The sequence below is a fragment of the Monodelphis domestica genome, chromosome 1 (genome assembly GCF_027887165.1).
Source record: "Monodelphis domestica isolate mMonDom1 chromosome 1, mMonDom1.pri, whole genome shotgun sequence".
Lineage (NCBI taxonomy): Eukaryota > Metazoa > Chordata > Mammalia > Didelphimorphia > Didelphidae > Monodelphis > Monodelphis domestica.
In genome coordinates, this window is record NC_077227.1 from 40,040,524 (window position 1) to 40,047,022 (window position 6,499).

General features: G+C 40.8%; 1 pseudogene; it reads right to left on the minus strand.

Annotated features, from left to right (window-relative positions):
• Window positions 1-4,020: 4,020 nt before the first annotated feature.
• Window positions 4,021-5,777, minus strand: LOC100027239 (fructose-bisphosphate aldolase A-like; annotated as a pseudogene).
• Between the last annotated feature and the right edge of the window lie 722 nt (window positions 5,778-6,499).

A 6,499-nucleotide genomic window follows, 5' to 3' on the forward strand; every position in this document is an offset into this window, starting at 1 on the left:
TGTTCCTTTCTCTTTCTCTGTCTGTCTCCTATGCAGAATTATCTTCTATGTCCTTCCCCTTATAAATGAGTGTTCTCCAATTCCCAAAATGTTTTCTCTGTCTCTGCCTCTCTCTCTCTCTCTCTCTCTCTCTCTCTCTCTCTCTCTCTCTCTCTCTCTCTCTCTGTCTGTCTCTCTGTCTCTGTCTCTCTCTCTCTGTCTCTCTGTCTCTGTCTCTGTCTCTCTCTTTCTCTCTCTCTCTCTCTGTCTCTCTCTGTCTCTCTCTCTGTCTCTCTGTCTCTCTCTCTCTCTCTCTCTCTCTCTCTCTCTCTCTCTCTCTCTCTCTCTCTCTCTCTTTCTGTCTGTCTGTCTCTCCCAACTCCCACTCTATCCCCACCCTCATCTCTCTCTTGAGCTCTAATTTTTCATTCCCCACTGTCTGGTGAACTCCTGGGATGTCCCATAAGTATCTCAAACTCAGTATGTCCAAATCCCTTCCCAACCCATTTTTCCAATGTAATTATATTAATCACATATGCCCGCACACACACACACACACACACACACACACACACACACACACACACCCCATTCCAGTCAAATCATCCTGATCACCATTCCCCATATACACTATTCCATCTCCTATTTCCACTTCTGCTTCCTGCTCTCTCTTCTTACCTCCTTTTGAAATTCTTTTGCTTCTTGAAATTCTTCTGCTCCCTTCAAGGCTCCACTCAAATGTTCCCTCCTATAAGAGGCATTTCCTGACTCCTCTCATTATTTCTGCTCCCTCCAAAAACTGTTTTGCATCTATCTTGTATTTCTTTATTTGTGAACATATTGTATATGTCCCACTCCAAGGTCTGATTAGAAAGGAAACTTCTCAAGGACAAAGACAGCTTCCCTTCTGTACTGATATCCAACACTTAGCACAATGTGTGGCAAATAGTAGCTCTTTAATAAGAGCTAAATGATTGGTTAATTGATGATATAAGCATTCGATGCAGCTTTATTTGCTGCTTTGTGAGTAGCTCACTGACAAGGTCAGTATGCATGTCAAAACCCATCTCAATCCTATGGTTTCTTGGGAAATGTTAGAGATGGGAAATGGTATGGCAAGCACAAGACGCCCCTCTCATAAATGTATATAGGTTCCCTATGTTCTCCTTTATTCATAATCTAGCCATGACTCAAACCCCAGCCACTAAGAGTCTTTTTCTTTTCAAAGTTAGAGTAATTAATTAGCATATGCACCTGCCTTTTGGTGTGGGAATTTCCCTTGTTGTAAAGCTGTCATAAAGCTTCTACCTATCCCCCACCACCCCCTTAATACACCATCAGTGATCCTTTTCTCTTTTCCTTCTAAAGCCTTTTGACCCACTTATTATTATAGCCCCTTGGAATACCCCCTCCCATATGTGAGTACCCACCAAGGCAACTCAAGATTAAAGGTATTCTATGAATCAGTGCATCCTTTCAAAAGTGTAGCTCAAACCGAAGATAAAGTTCAAAACCCTCCACCAATAAGTTAATTTTGCTAGTCAGGGAGACATTATATTAACTCAAAACAAAATATATTTCATCAAATCACATACCAAATAAAAGAAAAAAGAAAAAATCCCCCTCTACACATATGGGATTTGCTCTCCTGCAGGTCACCTTGTGGGGCAAAAAGCATACATAGAGAATACTCAGGATTTGGGGACATTCAAAGAAGTCACCCATATGAGACCCAAAAATAGGGAACCTAAATAGCCAGAGCATAGGCAAGGGCAGAGTCACTCACACCTTCAATATGGTGAGACAGGCAATATCCTCTGAAGCTCCTCTCTCACATCTGCTCTCTGCTGTGCTCTGGTGAGCATTAGATTTCTGCTCCTCATTGGACATCTCAGATGGGTATCTGTTCTGATCCTGTAAGAATATTGAGCTGCTCTCTGTTTCCATCTGCTGGGCTTCACATCTTCAGAGAAAGGCTCTTGGCTCCTATCTGCTAGAGTACAATAATTAGGAATCCTTTCCCTGACCAAAGCAAGTCAGCTATACTGTAATATTTAGCAGCATTTGCTACACATTGTGCTGTCCTCAAGACATTTCCATTCTACTTGGAGATGGAGTGGTATATCTACAATATGTTCACAAGTAAATAAATACAAGATAGTTGCCTGAAACATCATAAGAACTTAAAAAAAGCTTACCATTGGATTTATTAGATTATTAGCATAGCATGGGCTTCTCTAGGAATATTTTAAGCAGGCCTAATTTGCTTAGCATGGAATCCACTACATCCCCTACCACCTCTGTCTTTACAACTAGCAAGACGGAGGCATTCACTTCCTTTATCCTGGCCACCTTTCACCCATCTTTCCACTGATCTCTTATTTGCTGGACCCATTTTGGATGCCAATAACAGAACTGGTGAGAGACTTCCCCAGCTCCCTCTCTTTTACCACTCCTTCCCCACTTCCAAGAAAAAATGGATATGGAGATTTTTGTTTCTGTTCTGTGTTGTTTGTCCCCAGTTTTAGATGCTGGAAGTCAATCTCAATTCAAAATATGGTGATCTTGAAATTAGGATTATAGTCAGACTAGTACCACAACCAGTCTGACATAGAAGCCAGAATTTCAGAAACTCAAGCCCAAGGTGGTTTTTGGTCTTGAAACTAGGGCTATGCTCTAGGGGCACTGAGCTAAGCTATAAACTGAATCCCTTCCCTTTCCAGAGCCTGAGGTGGCATGAGGAGAAAGAGATTCTGCCTCCCATATGTGTGATGATTGTATAACTGGAAATTTTGCATCCTTTGGACTTCATCTCTCAGAATTCTTCCCCCATCCCAAAAATCCTTTTCCCTTTCTGTTTGCATGCATTCTTTACATTACGGTTTTTAAGCTGTGGGTAACGCCTCCCTCAGTCTCTTTTTCATGCATGAGGCTGATGAACCCTCTCTGTTTCTCCAGCCTTTTATTTTCCTTTGCTTCAAGTTTATGATTAATAAATCTTATAAACATATTACTTGGACTATGAGATATATTTTTTTAATTTACATTATACCTATTAAAGTAAATATCCCCATATTAAAGATCCTGTGTTACCATAAGATTAGAATGTGAGCTTCTTGAGGGTAGGGATTGTCTTTCGCCTTTCCTTTAATTCCTAGCACTTAGCATAGTGCCTGGCATATAGTAAACCCTCCATAGATGCTTGTCAACTGAATGACTAGAACATAATTGAAACGAGTTACCACACTAAGCTTAAGGACAACGAACAAAAATAAACAAAGATCCCAGAGTAAGACTGCTTCTCTTTTTTTACTCTCTGGGTCTCATGATAATTCTAAAAATACGAGGTTACAGACAACTATTTAACTTGAAACTAAAAATTCTTCATAATTTCCATTTGACCTTGTGGGGGCCCTACATCCCCAAAACCCAAAATGGGTTTCTGCCAGAACAAAAATGAACAGGGGCTATAAAGTCTACTTACTTCTATTCCAAGATCTCTAATTGACATGCAAATGAAGTTGTGCCAGAAGAAAAGCTAAGCAAAGAAAGCAAGGTATTTTTCCTAAATCCTCAGAGTTCTGCCTTTATGATTCCCCTTTACCATCAAAAAGTCCTTGACTTTTGTACTATATGGTGGCCAAGCCAAATGTTTGCCTCTTGGCCAATAGATAGTCAAATTTTGTTCCTCTAAAGATTTAGTTCTTTTGCCCCCCCCAAAAAAATGGGGATTTCTGCTGAGCAGGAGCCATTAATTACTTATGTAATAGTCTAAGAGACAAAATAAAGATAGAGTTTCATGTCCACATAGTTAACTTATATTACTTAACTATGTGATTCTTTTTCTTTTTTCCATTTAACATGTTTGTTTATTGGAAAAAGTGGGCTGAGGAGGGGTCACTAGATTCACCACAGAGCAACAACAGCACTCCAGTTAGGAGTGATGGGAAGGCCAGCACAAAGCTCTGGAATCTCAGCCTCTCCCTGGACTGTGAAAAATGGCTTGGAATGTCAGGGCATACCTAGATGGAAGGCCTTGACTTAGTAGGCATGGTGAAAGAGGGACTCTCTGGCTGCAGCTCCTGACTTTCCAGATGGAGTATACTTGCCTTGAGCAGCCCAGTTATTAGCCATGGCCCCCTTAGTATATTCCTCTTAGGCAGCCTGGACATTTTCCTTCTTTCCATCCCAAGTCATAAGGGCAGATGCCTTCAGGGCTCAGCCATAAGAAAAGGTCAGCGTGGCTTCAGCAAGGGCAGGTTCTGGTGCTGATGCCATGGAGGTTGATGGAGGCATCCTCCTCACTCTGACCTCCAGACAGGAAGGTGATACCAGTGGCTGCAGGAGGCATAGTCCAGTGAAGAGCAGTTATAGTTGCCTTTGCAATCTCCTCATTCAAATATTTCTGGGTACAAGCATGGCCAAGAGTGACCATGTTGGGCTTCAGCAAGGTCCCCTCCAGATAGATATGGTGGTCATTCAGAGCTTTGTAGACAGTAGCCAAAACCTTCTCAGTGATCTACTGGCAACACTTCAGATCATGTTCTCCATCAAGGAGGATCTCTGGCTCCACAATGGGGACAAGGTCATTCTGCTGGTAAGTTGGGCCAGAACATTGGCATTCTCCATGATGGCAAGTGGAGAAGGTGTCTTTTCCCCAATCTTCAGGACATAACGCCACTTGGCAAAGTCAGCCCCATCTTTCTTATACTGGGCACAGTGCTCAGCTAGCCCATCCAGACCTTGGGTGGTAGTCTCCCCATTGGCCTCTGCCAGCGGCATGACACCTTTGTCCACCTTGATGGCCACATCACCACCCTTGGTCTTTATGACTTTGGAAAAGGGATGACCATCATCCACTTTCTGGTAGATCATCTTATGGAAAAGGATGACACCTCCAATGCAGTTGTTCACTCGATCATCTACTGTCAGAGGTAACCGTCTATAAAGGCAGAGATTTTCTTCTGTGTTCTCAGTTCCAATGGATTGCAGCCACTTTGCAATGCTGCCTGTGGATTCATCCTGGGTCAGGATTCCCTTGCCTGGAGCAAAAATTTGGTGAGCTATATCAGAGAGCTCTTTCTTTTGCTTTGGTGACAACGCTGTGAATTGGCAAAGCGTGCTTTTTCTTTGGTTGTACTGGTAGCTTTTGGTCTCAGAGGTGGACTGCCAGCCTTAATAGTGAGCTTATCATCAGGAAGACCACTTATGGCATGAAGCTGAACTTCTGCCTATCTATATGATTCTTAATATTAAACTTATGTACATAAGGCAGAACTCAGATAATCAACACACACTCTCTGCTCATCTCTTGTCCTCTGATGATCTCCTTTATATTGAATTCTTTGGCCTACATATTGTTTAGCCAGTGAAGTTTCAGATTCTACTCTCTCTAAAGCCTTATATATTCTAAAGGTTTTTATTACATCATAACAAGATATACTGTTAAAAAATTAAAATTATTCAAACATGTCATACCCAAAATTCACAAAAAGTAAACCCCATCCTTATGCATATAAAAGCGAGAGTGCTTGATTTGGAATCAAAGAAATTGACTTCAAATGCCAGCTCTGCTATTTACAAGTCATTTCATACCCCTGAGCCTCAGTTTCTTCATCCGTCAATTAGTGAGATTGGACTAAATGACCTTATCCTACTCTGTATCTATGTATCAGATCTGATCTCCAAATGGCAAAAGAAGCTGCATTAAAGGTTCTGTATCCCTTGACCCAAAAGACAACCTTGGTGACATTGATATTTATCTCCTCCTTTTCATTCACATTCACACTTGGATTCATTTGTTATGGTAAAAATGTAGATCCATCAAATATCAGAATCAATGATTTTACACCAGTTGTTTCCAGATATTCCAGACTACAAGTTCATTTCACTAAGGTTTTGGTCCCCTGATATATTTTTTGAGCACTTGTATTTAAGTCAGCTTTTTAAAAGACTTAGTCAATATGTCTCCAGTGCTTCTCATAAATAAATGGTAGTTTCCTTGCTAAGTTTCACCTTTGATGACTTTGAATTGGAGAATGGGCCATGGCCATAAAATTCACATTCTGGGAACTACAAGGTTCTCAGGATTGTTAAAAAGGAAAAGTCAAAGATGTCCTTTACTACCATTATCTACTCAGACTCTAAATTGGATAAAGATGCGAAGGTGTGACAAAGGAAAGACTTTCCTAGTCTAATGATTCACATATGAAACTATGCAATCATTATGAAATACTGCATATATCCAACAAAATCAGTCCAAATTGTTTTGTGTAATGCTTCTCTTAATGCCACTATACTAATTATCCATCAAGGGAGCATTCTCTTGAATCTACCAGGCCAAAAATGATTTCAGTTGCTTTCCCATAGATGCATGGTACAGCCTATTTCCAAGGCTGAAATATCTCCATTGGCTACCAAAAAGGACTCATACTATAAGGGACTAAACTATTCCCTGGATTTAAGCAGTTTGAACTGACCAGATTCAAAATTATCTTGGAATACAATGGAAGATTGCTAT